This window comes from Pelodiscus sinensis, chromosome 8 (genome assembly GCF_052426305.1).
Source record: "Pelodiscus sinensis isolate ZL-2025 chromosome 8, ASM5242630v1, whole genome shotgun sequence".
Lineage (NCBI taxonomy): Eukaryota > Metazoa > Chordata > Testudines > Trionychidae > Pelodiscus > Pelodiscus sinensis.
In genome coordinates this window covers 30948363-30963186 of record NC_143059.1, presented here as the reverse complement: position 1 = coordinate 30963186, position 14824 = coordinate 30948363, and the positions used below count along the sequence as shown (strand labels likewise).

The 14824-nt window shown below is 48.8% G+C and overlaps 1 protein-coding gene across 7 annotated transcripts in view; it reads left to right on the top strand.

The window, feature by feature from the left end:
• The window catches only part of PALD1 (phosphatase domain containing paladin 1), a 207572-nt gene that overhangs the window by 161648 nt on the left and 31100 nt on the right, over positions 1 to 14824 (top strand). The window lies entirely within an intron of this gene.

The window sequence follows — 14824 nt, the reverse complement described above, 5'->3', positions numbered from 1 at the left end:
GGACTTCCTGTGTGCCATGGGATCTATAAACCATGCTCCTATCCCCAGGGACAAATGCATCAGACCCTACCTAACTCTAAATGCAGGGGCTAGATCTGATGCATGCTATATTTTCCTCTTCCTTGTGTGGCTTCCCACAGATAGCTGCAGAGATTTCCTTGTAAATAAATTAATCCGGGAGATAAGGGTCTGTGATGACAATTCAGGCAGAGGTGCAATCTCCAGAACCCTCTGTGAAAGAATTAACTCTCTCTAGTATATTACAGACCATTACATATCTACAATGCAGGAGAACCTCACTAAATCACAGTCAGCACACTTGAGAACTAGGGCAAAATGAAGGTCTCCCCCTGCTTCAAAGCAAAGATTCCAAGGGCTGTTCAACTTCTGTTGCTCAGAAAGATGAGGTTGAAAATAAATCCAGTCTGGACTTTTAAACTAAGGTAACTTTTCAAAAACCTATTCATTCTGGGTATTACTCTGTCTGGGATTTAGGTAGCATGGAAGGTTCATATAGCTGTCTTGCATGTAGAGTCAATGTATAGTCTCTATAGCCTAGGACTTATGCAAATGGCTCATGCTAATATTTGACCAAATTTTGTATCCAGTGACCACTGTCATCTAAGGGTGCCTCTGAACCTGAATACCAGCAAATGCTGTTATGATTCTTAAAGTGAGAATGGAGCTGAACTCTCTGCAGATGTTTCTATATTGCTGCAGATAATGTGGAAAGAATTAGCAATTATCCATGGTAAGCCTCATCATCCACAACATTAAAGATACATAAGAGTTTTTTGGAAAAGGAGGTATGAAGAATAGGCTTTCAGTAATGAAAAGTGAAGGTAATATCAGTGCAAGGTTTTTGTGAAACTGAATGAACTAGATCCCCAAAAACACAGGCTAAGGGACCAGACAATCACCATGTACTGCACTCTTCAGTGAGAGGCAAAGGCCTGACTAATGAAGTCAAACCATATTCTATGTTTGTGTATGCCCTGTGAAATCACAGGACCTGCACTAGTTTCCTGGGCAGTGAGTAAAGGCAGAATTTGTCACATCATCTCTACAGCTGCAAGATACACCCTCTTAAAGGTGCAAGTGCAAGTCTGCCTATGACAAGGCCCTTCTTACAATCAGAAGCCTCATCACCAATCAGATTTTAAGGCCAACATCCTTGTCATCAGTCACCACCAACCCTACCAGCAGTACTTGTATCATTTTCCAGAAAAAAGGGTAAAACCTCATGAAACAGATTCTTGGCAAGCATATGGAGAGAGAACAATGAAATTAAGTAGAATCGAACTTAGCTAGAAGAGAAGGTTACTGGAAAAGCAGGTGTCAGTGTAGTTGCGCCCTTTGCATGTTGCGACAGTCCCCACTGATCCCAGGAAGACTCTAGGTGTTGTTTTAAATGTTTGTGTGTGTCAGTCGGACAGACAGATTACATTATTGGTGGCCTTTGAGGCTCAGGGAGTCTGGAAAACTGTTTATATTTCCACCTAGTGAGGTGATGCAATGATGCTGGTGAACAGCAGAAGGCTGAGAGACTGACCTGAGCCCAGGGGAAGGGCAGTGCTTGAAGAAAGGTAGAAAAGCCTCTGGAGGGAAGAGCTGTGCCCACCTTAAGACTAGGACAGAGATCTTTCATTTTGTGATGTTTGGAAGATAAGGACTGTTTTATGACTTGATCAGAAGATTGAGATACCTTGGCAACTAAACCATGCGGAAGGCTGAGAGAGCTATAAAAAACGAGGGTAATTGCAGCTCCACACTCGGCATGCCCCGGGGCTGCACCCTGCTACAATATTGACATTAGTTAAGATTTTGAAATCTGCCTAGGGGATTTGGAAACCCACTTTCCATAGAGGAGAATTGGGCCTCAAGATCCCCTACATAGGAATTTTCAAAGCTAACTGCTGTCTTTTTGTGGAGCTGTTAAAATCATTTTTAATATGCACCTATTAGTGGAGCATATGACATTGCTTGTGTCAATCATAGTTAAATAAATTAATTTCTTCTTCGAGTGGTTGCTCATGTCCATTCGAAGTAGGTGTGCGCACCGCATGCACCACGTCTTCCGGAGCGTTTTCCCTAGCGGTACCCGTAGCGCCGGCAGGGCGCCCCCTGGAGTGGCGCCGCCATGGCGGGGCATAAGTACCCCTGCCGGCGCTGCCCCACCTCAGTTCCTTCTTACCGCTGTGTTGGTTGTTGGAGCGTCTCTCTCTCTATAACTGTTAGGCTTAGATAGGTTAATGGTTCCCGTTTCTCACTTTGTAAATAGTTGTGTAGTTAGATAGTTAGGTTTTTTGTTTTGTTCCTTGCCCCCTTGGGGGTGAGGAATGCCAGGGCCGCAAGGCTTTAAAACGTGTGCTGACTGCGGGAAGTTTATGCCCAGGGGCGACCCACACGACAGCTGCCTTAAGTGTCTGGGTGAGGCCCATTTGGCAGTAGCCTGCAAGATCTGCAAGTCTCATACCAGAAAGGACAGAGTTTCCCGCTTGAAGCTTCTCCTTATGGAGACGGCGCTTCAACCGGCACTGCCGGACCAGCCTGCGGTGCGCAGCACACCGGCCTCCACGCGCGGGGCCATACACCGGCACCGGGCGTCGGCGGCAGGCTCCCGGCACCAGTCTCACCCTCCCCCTTCTAAGAGGGTGAAGAAGTCCCGGGGCAGGTCCCCATCCAAGAAGCCGGCGTCGGCTGGACACTGCACCGTTAGCTCACCAGTGCTCGCCTCCCCTCTAGTGCACCGTCGGCACCGAGGGGAGCCAGCGAGCACCCGGCCCCCTTGCCCTCTCATCGTCCGTCTATGCTGGACACCTTTGAAGCGGCACAGGACTTAATCAGCCTTACCACCTCCCCGCCATCGTCGGTTGACTCGGACGGGTCGAGGTCGCCCACGGGGCAAGCCCCAAGGGCTCCACTATCGCCCTTGCATGACCAGGGTCAGCATGCTACAGTGGCATATGTGTCGGGACCAACCACGCTGGGTTTGGCTCCCACTGCTTCTACGGGCTCCTTCACGACGCCGGGTCGTCATGCCCAGGGAGCCTCGAGCCATGGCAGGCCTTTGCTCTCTGAGTTGCCAGAGCCCCACTTGGCCGTACCAGTGCCATACTCCCAAGGCTATCTGGCTTCTCAAGAGTCGGCGTCCATCTCCGTGCCGTCATCGGCACCGGCTTTGACTCAGTGGTCCACCCCGGTATCGGGCATGGGCACCCCAGTACCGCGACAGTCGGACATGGCTCGGTCGGTATCGAGCCTGAGCACCTCGGTGCCATACCTATTGGCCACGCAGCCGGCACCGGGCCTGGGCACCCCGGTACCGCAGCCCCAGGCGGCACTGCTTCCACTTTTTCAGCCATCGCAACCGGCACCAAGCTTGAGCACCTCGGTACTGCAGTTACTGGCAACGCAGCTGGCACCGGGCCTAGGCACCCTGGTACCGCAATTGACGCACACGGCACCGAGCCTGGGTACCTCGGTGCCGCAAATGGCGTACACGGCACCGAGCCTGGGTACCTCGGTGCCGCAAATGCCGCCTCAAACAGCACCGGGCTTGGGCGCCCTGGTACCGCAGTTACTTACTGGACAACCAGCACTGGGCCTAGGCACCCCGGTGCCACAGCTGTTGGTGCCTTCGGAGTTTGCCGCACCGGGTCTGGGTCCCCCGGCACCGCAGATGGCCCATCCGCGCCGTGCGCATGCAGGCAAGCCGGAGTCGATGGCCAAGTTTGCGCCGCACTCCTCGTCGGCTCCCCCGTGGCCGGAATCCGATTACTCTTCAGACTCGGATGTGGTGTCGGTACGCTCAGGGTCTTCGGGAGCTTCTTCGACGCACAGATCTAGATCCAGGCACCGAAGGGACCACAACCAACAGATGTGGCCCCCGCACCCACAGTGGCCCTTCTGGACTCCCTGGGCCTATCATCAGTGGCAGGGCCAGCCGCCACCATCTATGGCGTTGGAGGCTTCAGGGCACCGCTCTCGTCCCTCTGCGTCCCTGTCTAGGGCGCCCACCTCCCCTCCCCAGGCGCCACAAGACCCAGCGGCACCGCAGCTGTCGGTGCTGACAACAGACCCTACAGAAGCTCGGGCCGCCCAGTCGGCACTGCAGTTGACCGCGACGGCTTCCCTGTTGGTCCAGGAGTCATCGTCGTCATCTTCCCCCGATGAGGCACTGGCAGACCCGGCGCCCGAGCTGCCATCAATGGACGCCAGAGCGCATCAAGACCTCCTGCGGCGCGTGGCTTCCAACCTGGCTGTTCCGGTCGAGCCCATAATTGAGGATATTGACCCGATGGTAGACATCCTCACTGAGGACACCCCTGCATGATTCGCGCTACCACTTAACAAGACGGTTTCGAAAATTACTAATGCCCTGTGGCAGACGCCAGCAACTCTGACTCCTACCCAAAAAGGGATAGAGAGGCGTTATTTCGTCCCGCAGTCGGGTCATGATTTTCTGTACTCCCAACCCGTTCTGGGTTCATTGGTCATGCAAGCTGCGGCCCAAAAGGAGAAGCTTCCCCAACCTGGTACTTCACCGAAGGCAAGGGTACCTAGGAAGCTGGACTTGCTAGGCCGCAAAGTATACGCTACGGGTGCTCTGCAGCTCCGTATCGCTAATCAGCAGGCAATGCTGAGCAGGTACGCCTTCAACACCTGGCAGGCAGTCGAGAAATTTAAGGACCGACTCCCGGTGGAGGACCGCCAGGAGTTTGGGGCTATGGCCTCCGAGGGTAAAATCATCACAAGAACTGCCCTCCAAGCGGCTTTGGACATTGTGGACTTGGCAGCCCGCACCATGGCGACAGGTGTCGTTATGCGCCGTGGGGCGTGGCTCCATGTTTCGGGGATTCCCACGGATGTGCAGCACACTATCCAGGACTTGCCCTTTGAAGGGAAGACATTGTTCTCGGAGCATACAGACTCCAGGCTCCATACCCTAAAGGACACTAGGTCAACCCTGAAGTCCTTGGGCATACATACGCCAGCTACCCAGCGGCGTCAACTGCCGTTTAGGCAGCAGGGTAGAGCGCAGCCCCAGATCCCCTGTGGGGACTTCTGGAGGCCCCGCTACCGGCCCTCCGGTGGAGGTTCCGGGGCGGCTGCGCACCCTCAAGGGTCTAGGGGTCGACGTCGTCGCCCCAGGTCAGAGCCCCAATGGGCAGGCCCTCACGGCCCTTCCAATCAGGGCAAGCCGCAATTTTGACTTAGAGCTAGAGAGTCCCGTACCAGTCTGCCACCGGGGCCCCCCGTTTGGGGCCCAGCTTTCCCGTTTTGCCCAGGCATGGGCACAAATAACGTCAGATGCCTGGGTCCTCAACATTGTACATACGGGCTATTCTATCCCATTCCTGGGCCCACCGCCTTCAAAGCCCCCTACCCTGTCCCTAATAAGGGACACCCGTCACGAACACATCCTGCTTCAGGAAGTGGGGGCACTCCTCGAAAAAGGGGCAATAGAAAGGGTTTCCCCGCACTTGCGGGGCAAGGGGTTTTACTCCCATTATTTTGTTGTCCCAAAACCAAAGGGGGGTATCCGCCCTATCTTGGACCTCCAGTTTTTAAACAAGGCGGTGGTGAAACAAAAGTTCAGAATGGTAACTTTAGCCTCGGTCATCCCAGTACTACAACTGGGCGACTGGTACGCGACTCTCGATTTAAAGGACGCCTACTTCCATGTGGCTATCAGGCCCAGTCACAGGAGGTTCCTTCGGTTTATGGTGGGCCGTCACCATTTTCAGTTTACGGTACTCCCCTTTGGGTTGTGTACTGCGCCAAGGGTGTTCATGAAATGTATGGCTGTGGTTGCCGCATTTCTGCGCAATTGAGGAGTACATGTGTTCCCCTACCTCGGCGATTGGTTAATCAGAGGTCGCTCGTACGAGCAAGTAGAAGCTCACGTGTCACTCACAAGAGCTCTCTTCTTAAGGCCGGGGCTCTTGGTGAATGTCGAGAAGTCATCCCTGACCCCCTCCCAGAGCATAGAGTTCGTGGGAGCTCTACTTGATGCGAAGGTGGCCAGAGCGTTCCTGCCCCACAGCAGGTTCCTTGCAATAGGGGAGCTGATTTCACAGTTAACCCGGTCCCCCATCACGACTCCCCGGGTCTGCTCCAGGCTCCTGGGACATATGGCGGCATGCACTTACACGGTGTGACATGTCAGGATGAGGATGAGACCCCTGCAGGCTTGGCTGGCAAAGGCCTTCTGCCAGTCCAAGGGCCTATGGGACTCCATAATCACAGTGCCCCCGGACATTCTGGACTCCCTGCTCTGGTGGACCCAGGAATCTGTGGTGCGCAGCGGAGTTCCCTTCAATGCCCCTCCCCCCTCGCTGACTCTGGTCACCGATGCATCCAACCTAGGGTGGGGTGCACACCTCGGGGGCCACAGAACTCAGGGCCTCTGGTCCCCGTCCGAACGGTCCCTGCACATCAACGTCTGGGAACTACGAGTGGTGAGGAAAGCCCACGAAGCATTTCTGCCGAGGCTCTCCCACCGCTTCATCCTGGTACGTACGGACAACACTGCAGCGGTTTTCTACCTCAACAAGCAGGGTGGGGCACATTCCCCACCTCTGTGCAAGGAAGCCCTGCTCTTATGGCATCTATGTGTCACGCACAACATCTCGCCCCAGGCAGAATACCTCCCCGGGTGCAAGAACCTGCTTGCAGACACACTGAGCAGATCCTTTGGAGCCCACGAATGGTCGCTCAAGGATTCTGTACTCAGCCAGGTTTTCCACAGGTGGGGCTATCCCCATCTGGACCTGTTTGCCTTGGCACGCAATACAAAATGCAGGAACTACTGTTCCCTGCTGGGGCTGGCAAAATTTTCCAAGGGAGACGCCCTAACGACCACGTGGCCAAAGGGCGTTCTCTACGCTTTTCCCCCATTCCTACTAATCTCCAGGGTGTTTACCAGAGCGAGAACTTTCAGGTCCTCAATCATCCTCATAGCCCCCAGGTGGCCCAGACAGTTCTGGTTCCCCATTCTGGTGGACATGTTGGCCCGGGCCCCCATAGTACTCCCTCCAGTTCGGAACCTACTAACCCAACCTTGGGACGGAGGAATAATGGTTCACTCGGATCTCCGGTCTCTCCACCTGATGGCCTGGTTTATCCGTGGTTGACCCAACCGGAAAGGGAATGTTCCCGACAGGTACAGATGGTGCTCCTTAGCAGCAGGAAACCCTCTACGAGACGGTCGTACGCTGCCAAGTGGCGGTGCTTCTCATCTTGGGCATCCCGGAGAGGAATAGAGCCATCTTCAGCTCCTATCCCAGCTATTCTCGACTGTCTCTTTCAACTTCATTCCTCTGGCTTGTCCTTTTCGTCTATTAAAGTCCATGTGGCATCTCTCTCCGCCTTCCATGTGGGTACGGCAGGAGCCTCTCTTTTTTCTAACCAGGTGGTTAAAAGGTTTCTTACGGGGTTGGAGAAATTGTATCCCTCGGTGAGGGCTCCATACCCCGAATGGAACGTCAGCCTGGTTCTCCACAGGCTTATGTCCCATCCCTTCGAACCCTTGGCTACCTGTTCGCTGAAGCACCTTTCATTGAAGGTTGTTTTCATAGTAGCCATTATGTCTGCTAGAAGGGTATCAGAGTTAAGGGCGCTGACCATAGAGCCGCCCTATCTTGTTTTTTCTCGTGATAATGTGAGGCTACGACCTCATCCAACCTTCCTCCCGAAGGTGGTTTCTCCTTTTCACCTATCCCAGGAGATTTATCTACCAGTGTTCTTCCCTAAACCTCACGCATCCCCTAAGGAGCGTGTTCTACACTCCATGGATGCCAAGCGAGCGCTGGCTTTTTATATCGACCGAACCAAGCCCTTCCGTAAATCCCAACAGTTGTTTGTCACATTTGGGGGAAAGGGAAAAGGTTCGCCTGTTTCTACCCAAAGGTTATCAAGATGGGTGGTGCAATGTATAGCAGAGTGTTACCAACTGGCGGGTAAAACCCCGCCCAGGGTATAGGCACACTCCACCAGGGCGCAGGCGTCCTCGGTAGCCTTCGGCGCCCAAGTGCCTATCACAGAAATCTGCAGGGCAGCCACCTGGTCTTCCCTCCACACGTTTACAATGCATTATGCGCTACCTCAACAGGCCAGGGAGGATGCAAGGGTGGGCTCTGCAGTCCTCGAATCTGTGATGTAAATATGTAAATATACAGATGTCGTTGTCTTTGTTCTGGGTTGGTGACTTGTCACTGTTTATTTGTTCAAATAAATCTGTTTATTGTTCACCTTCCTTTATGACTCTGGTGCTATGACTGTTCCGATCCCTCCTCCTTGGGGTTAGCTTTGTAGTCACCTACTTCGAATGGACATGAGCAACCACTCGAAGAAGAAAAGAACGGTTACTTACCTGTAACTGTTGTTCTTCGAGATGTGTTGCTCATGTCAATTCGACTCCCACCCTACCTCCCCTTCGTCGGAGTATCCGGCAAGAAGGAACTGAGGTGGGGCAGCGCCGGCAGGGGTACTTATGCCCCGCCATGGCGGCGCCACTCCAGGGGGCGCCCTGCCGGCGCTATGGGTACCGCTAGGGAAAACGCTCCGGAAGACGTGGTGCACACGGCGCGCACACCTACTTCGAATGGACATGAGCAACACATCTCGAAGAACAACAGTTACAGGTAAGTAACCGTTCTTTTTTATATACAAGTATTGACTCTATTAAACTCGGGTTTCTCCCTCAGAAATCTATTAAATATTGAATCTACTAGCGGGAGTTACCCGGCGTTGCTTGGGAAAGTAGTCCATTATCATTTTTTGAATGGTAGAAAAGTTACACTGAGTTCTATAGGGATTAAAATATATATAAAAAAAGTATTAAAAAACCAATTTTATGTTATCATCAAAAACTTTATTGTAAACTATATTTTTTGTTTCATTATTCTTAATAAATACGTACAAATTTTTTCCACTTCCAACTCTTGAACACGCAACATAGAGTTGTCCATGTGAAAAGCAAGATGTCTCCAAATCAATTCCAGCTCCTTTAAGTGACTGTCCTTGCATTTTGACAGTATACATTGTTGAAATATAAGTTGACAGTTGATATAACTGAGGTGAGGAGCCTGAGGGAAGGGAGGGGGAAAGGACCACGCGCCTGCCGCTGGCACCTGAGCCCACCCTCCGCTTCCTTGTCCCTCCGCCAGCCTTTAGTGAGTGACTGGCCCCGCCGCTTCCCCTGGGAAGCCGCTTTTCTCTGCACTGCCAAGCTCCGTGCAGTCCCGGGTAGAAGCATTGGTCTCTCATCTCTTCCCTCTCAGAGTCCCTTATAACCTTCTCCTGGATGACAGGTTATCCCTCCATCGGCCTTAGTGAGAGACTGTCCTCGCCACTTCCCCCGGGAAGTCGCTTCTTCCTGCACTGGCAAGCTCTGTTCAGCACTGGGGAGAGGTGTTGGTCTCTCATCTCTTCCCTCCCACAGTACCTTAAAACCTTCTCCTGGATAAAAGGTTATCCCATGCAAAGTTTGGTTGCGGTAGCTCTTATAGTGTCCAAGTTATTAGCGCACAAACATTTTCTTTTATATATTAGATTAAACTGAGCTCATTGGAATAAGATTTACTATGTGCTTATTGCACTACTATATGATAAAATCCTTCTCATTACCTGAAATGATCATAACTTCAGGCCTCCTAAGCTGCCTTTCTGAAGCAGGAGACTCCTACAACAGTAACATTTATCCTGCGGTTCCCTCATGATGGTGCTGAGTTCCTGCCAGAAGGAGATTGTAAGTCTTGGTTATGTGTTAGATTGCAGACGTTACCAGATACCTGCTGTTCCTCCACTCAAGCCAACAGTCTGAAAGTGCTGTGGCAAAATCTGTTACTTTCAGACATACTGCTCATCACCAGCTTGCTCAACTGTTACAGGTACCACTGCTCCTTACCTTGCCTGAAACACAAGGAGAGAGGTGGGAGCCAGCCACTGATCACAGAAGCATTCCTCACTCTAACTTGAGTGTACTCCTAATCAGTGCGCAGTTCAGGCTATGTGCTCCAGCTGGAGCACTGAGAGTCTGTGGAAAAGGAGAGGACCAGCATAGGACGGAAGGGATACTGACAAAAGCAGGGACCGGAAAAGAGAGGGAGAAATTACTGGGCAATGTAAAGTTGGGCAGAGATTTATTTGAGCACAGAGAGAATTTGGTTTGAGGGAGAGAGAAAGAAATTAGTAGGAGTTAAAAGACAAATGGGGAGGGGGGGGAGATAACAAAGGCACACTGATGGAAAGGAAAAAAGGTCTACAGTCTAGAAAAAGGGAAGAGGATTGATATTTAAAAAAAAAAGATTGAAATTAAAGAATTAAAACGAGACAGAATGGAGGAAGCTGAACACTGAATGAATGGAAGATAGTAATGAAGGAAGAGAATAAAGATGTTTAAATTGGAAGGAAAGAGCAATAAAAGTAGCCCACATCTTTTATGTGCTCATCTCCCCACAGCTTCATAAATTTTTGGGAAGAGGGATTACAAAATATCTTGGCTACGGAGGTTTGAGTCCCCTGCTTCCAATCTTACAGTTGGTCATATCTTTTTAAAATTACATACTTTAGCCAGTTTGTGCAATTAGAAACAAGAGTTTCTCAGATATGAATGATTACTGATTTGCTAAGCAATAAGTATTGACTTTTCCTAATCCAGATCCACAGAATCTTAACTCTAAACTGCATAATTCCATAGCATTTGAAAATATATTTTTGTGTGATCCTCTAATGTGTTTTTATCTGTTAATATTACTAAATGAAGGGCCATTCATCTCACAGGTTATTGTAAAAAAACTGATAAAGTTTTTCAGATAACCAAATTTGAATGGTAATGTAATTAAAAGCAAAATTAACTTGGTGCCTTAAGTATTTGGCACTCCATCTTCATACATGCTCTTCTTTCCAGTTACTCTGTTTCTTGCAAACATAAATAAATAAAAACCCCTTAACATTAGGCAACTAACTTGGTGTCCTTCCTTTAGAGAAATACTTTCCTCAGATAGATATGTTTCTTAATGTGTAAGTAGGTTGCAAAACTCCTTGCCACAGGAGATTTTTGAGGCCATCAATTTAGCAAGATTCAAATAAGGATTGGATATTTAGGTGGCTAACAATATTTAGTTATCTCAATTAGTAATGATGCATTTTGGAAAAGGTGTTATATCTCATGTTTCAGAGCTTAAACCAGTCTCTAATTTGTAGATGCTAGGGTGAGACCTAATGTGTACTTGTCAGGGAGCAGATCATTCCGTATCTGTAGGCTTCTTACACTTTCCACTGAAGCATCTGGCATTACCACTGTCAAAATAATGGATAAGACGGGCCTTCAGGTCTGATCTAGTCTGGCAGTTTGTATGTTCCTAATATTGCCATTTGAGTTTGTTTTTCCCCCAGTACTCTGAGGAAATGCTATTTACAGATCAGTTCTGGATTTTTTTAATAGTTTAACGTCTCTGTCTCATACTGCCTCTGAAGTTTGCTCATAAGCTGATTGATTGACTATTGTGCCATTTTTTATTTTATGCTGTTGTAGTGGTCCAGAGTGAGGAGGAACATCATGCTTTGTCCGTCAGCCTCGGCTTGAATTCACCTTGGAAATAGTAGTAGTAATAGTAGTAGTATTGTTTTTCTGTTGATATAGATCTGTGTGCTTCTCTCAAGCTCTAGACCCTTTTTGAGTTAGTTAATTTGAATCTAGAAGAAACTAGTGTCCACTTACAATTTGATATTCAGGGGGAACACAGACTGGCTGCATCTAGACTGGCAAGTTTTTCTGCAAAAGCAGTAGCTTTTGCGCAAAAACTTGCCAGCTGTCTACTCTGGCCGCTTGATTTTGCACAAAAGCACTGATGTTCTACTGTCCGAAATCAGTGCTTCTTGCGCAAATGCTTTGATGTTCCTGTTTGGGCAAAAGCCCTTTTCTGGAAATGTTTTTGCGCAAGAGGGCCAGTGTAGACAGCTGAAAACTGTTTTACGCAAAAAAGCCCTGATGGCGAAAATGGCGATCAGGGCTTTCTTGCGCAAAACCGTGTCTAGATTGGCACGGATGCTTTTCCGCAGAAAGTGCTTTTGCGGAAAAGTGTCCATGCCAATCTAGACACTCTTTTCTGCAAATGCTTTTAACGGAAAAACTTTTCCGTTAAAAGCATTTGCAGAAAATCATGCCAGTCTAGACGTAGCCACTGAGTGTTTTGAGAGCTCAGTAACAAATTGTGACTAAAAGAACAGACACCCCATCTACAGACAACCCTCTAACCTGAAATAAATTCTTTCCACTTACCATGCAACACACCTCAAACATACTCACCCAAGAACCCACCCCTGCAACAAACTCCGGTGCCAACTCTGTCCACAGATCTATACAAGTGACATCATCAGAGGACCTAACCATGTAAGAGGCTCATACAACTGCACATCTTCCAGTGTGATCTATGCCATCAAGGGCCAGCAATGCCCCTCTGCCATGTGTATTGGCCAGGCTGGACAGTCTCAGTGACAAAAGATTGAGCACACAAATCAGATATTAGAAATGGTAACAAACCGAAACCTGTTGGGGAACATTTTAACTTGCCTGGGCACTCACTAATGGATTTAAAGGTGGTTATTCTCTTACAAAGTAATTTCAGGAATCAATTAGAGAGAGGGAGAGTCTATAGAACTGGCCTTCATATGCAAATTTGACGCTAACTCTCATGGCTTGAACAAAGACATGAACAGGATGGGCCGTTATATTCAGCACCCAAATGACATGAGAAGTTAAGTATCAGGCATGTACAGCCCACTCAGCCTCAATTAGCATGGACACTTTAATTGACAATGGTTTTTCCCCACTCCTTGCTTTTTCTGCTCCATATTTGTCATCTGAAGAAGTGGATTGTGCCCACGAAAGCTCATGATATTTGCTATCTGTATTTTTGGCTAGTCTCTAAGGTGCTATAGGACCATTGTTATATTTAAGTTTTTTTAGTTACAGACTAACATGGCTGCCCCTCTGAGAACAGACAGACACCTGTAAATCTGTGTGTCAGTCACTAGCAGAAACAGTCAGATTAGGGATAGGAGGTGAGGAAAAGCCTAGTTGCCTAGTAGCTATAGCCATTCAAAAATAGGACAGCCATAACAAAGACAGGCTATAGTTTGTAGTCTAGTGAGGCACAGAATTCCTATTTCTGGACTTTCTCTATATTGCACGTGTGCCCACAAGTACACATATAGCAATACCTTTTCTATTTTTGAGGGCTACAAGTTAAAGAGGAGCTCTTTATACAGTTGAAGCCACAGTTTAATGAGAGCTTGAATTGCCAAGCTAAACCAGGAATGATTTTCAAGCACATACTTATTTTTACCACCAAAGAGAGGGGTGATTGGGCTTTTCTTCAGAAATGCTCCTTTCGAGAATGATTTCACAGCGCACAAAGGTGGCCTAAAGGTCAAGACAGATTGAGGTCTCAAGTAATAAATGGAGCAGATTACAGGGCCACAGACTCAAAGTGAAGGTGAATGTGCCCTTGCAAATACATTCCTCTACATCTGGGTCTATGTATGCACACACAAGTATGGAAGCTAACTCAATGGGAGCAGGATTGGGGCTCACGTTTTGTAGTGTTCCTAACCTTTACAAGGTGGTTAGACTTAGGCTATATTCAGGGGAGCCGACAGCCTCACTGGGCCTCTGGGCAAGGTGGGAAGGGGCAGGGCAGCCAGCCCTTAGTGCCACCTGGCCAGTGCCTTCCCCTCCTGCCCTCAGTGCTGCCTGGAGTGTACTACGCAGCATTCCAGCAGTGGTTTAAAGGACCTAGGGCTCTGTGTGCTGCCACCGTTGCCCCACCTCTGTTGTTGGCAGGCCTGGTTACGTTGCCTTTTGCTCCCATGGATGCTTTTGAAGCACCCCATGACTTAAACACAATGAAAAGTGTATCTTTATTTTCTACTGGGAGCAGAAAATGAGGGGGGAATGGGTTGGAGGTGGTTTGCTGTGAGGGTGGGGTTGGTTGGCTGGCTGACGTATAGGAAGCCTAAGGCTTTGTGTATATTGAAGCCACTTGAGACTGCTCCTCAACTTCATTTTTTATGCAAATATTGTGCAATCACTTGTTTATATTTATTGTTGCCAAGGAGACACAGTATGATACCACTTGAAAAACAGAAACAACAAAATTTAAATGTTGCGATTTCTCTGCTTTATGTCTCTGTCTGTCTTGGAGAGACGTAGCCCATTAAAAGGGGAAAAACTGATTGCAGAGTACTTTTTTTTTTTCAATTGCATATAATCTTTCAAAAAATGAGCAATCAGAACCTGGACAGGCGCTTGACCGGACAAGGAGGGAAGGGATATGGTACTTAATGAACAGAAAGATTTGTCCAAGAATATAATGGCTGCCCTGGTCAAGGAAAGCAAGAATTCTGCTATAGCATGATGTGGAAAAGCCAGTGAGAAATAGTGAGCAAATCCTTGATCACATTCATTCAAGATTCCAGGATAGATTTTGTCCTAAAGTTAATGGCCTTTATCTACCAGCCTCTATCTGAGTTCTCTCTCATTCTTGAACATTATTTTGCCCTATCATGAGGAGGAGAGGAGAGATTTGTGCTCACACCTGAATGTTGTGGGCAACTCCTTCAGGAGGACTTCACTGATGAACAAGATGGTCTGATTAAAGGCTCATGGTTTTACACAGTGTGTTCCCCAGTGAAATAGGTTCTTCATGGCATCACACCTCTCACCAAATAATGGGAACTTTTGCATGGGGGAAGTCTCTCAGGATAGATACCAATGGAATTAAAACAGGGAACATCTCAACTGCAGGAATAGTCT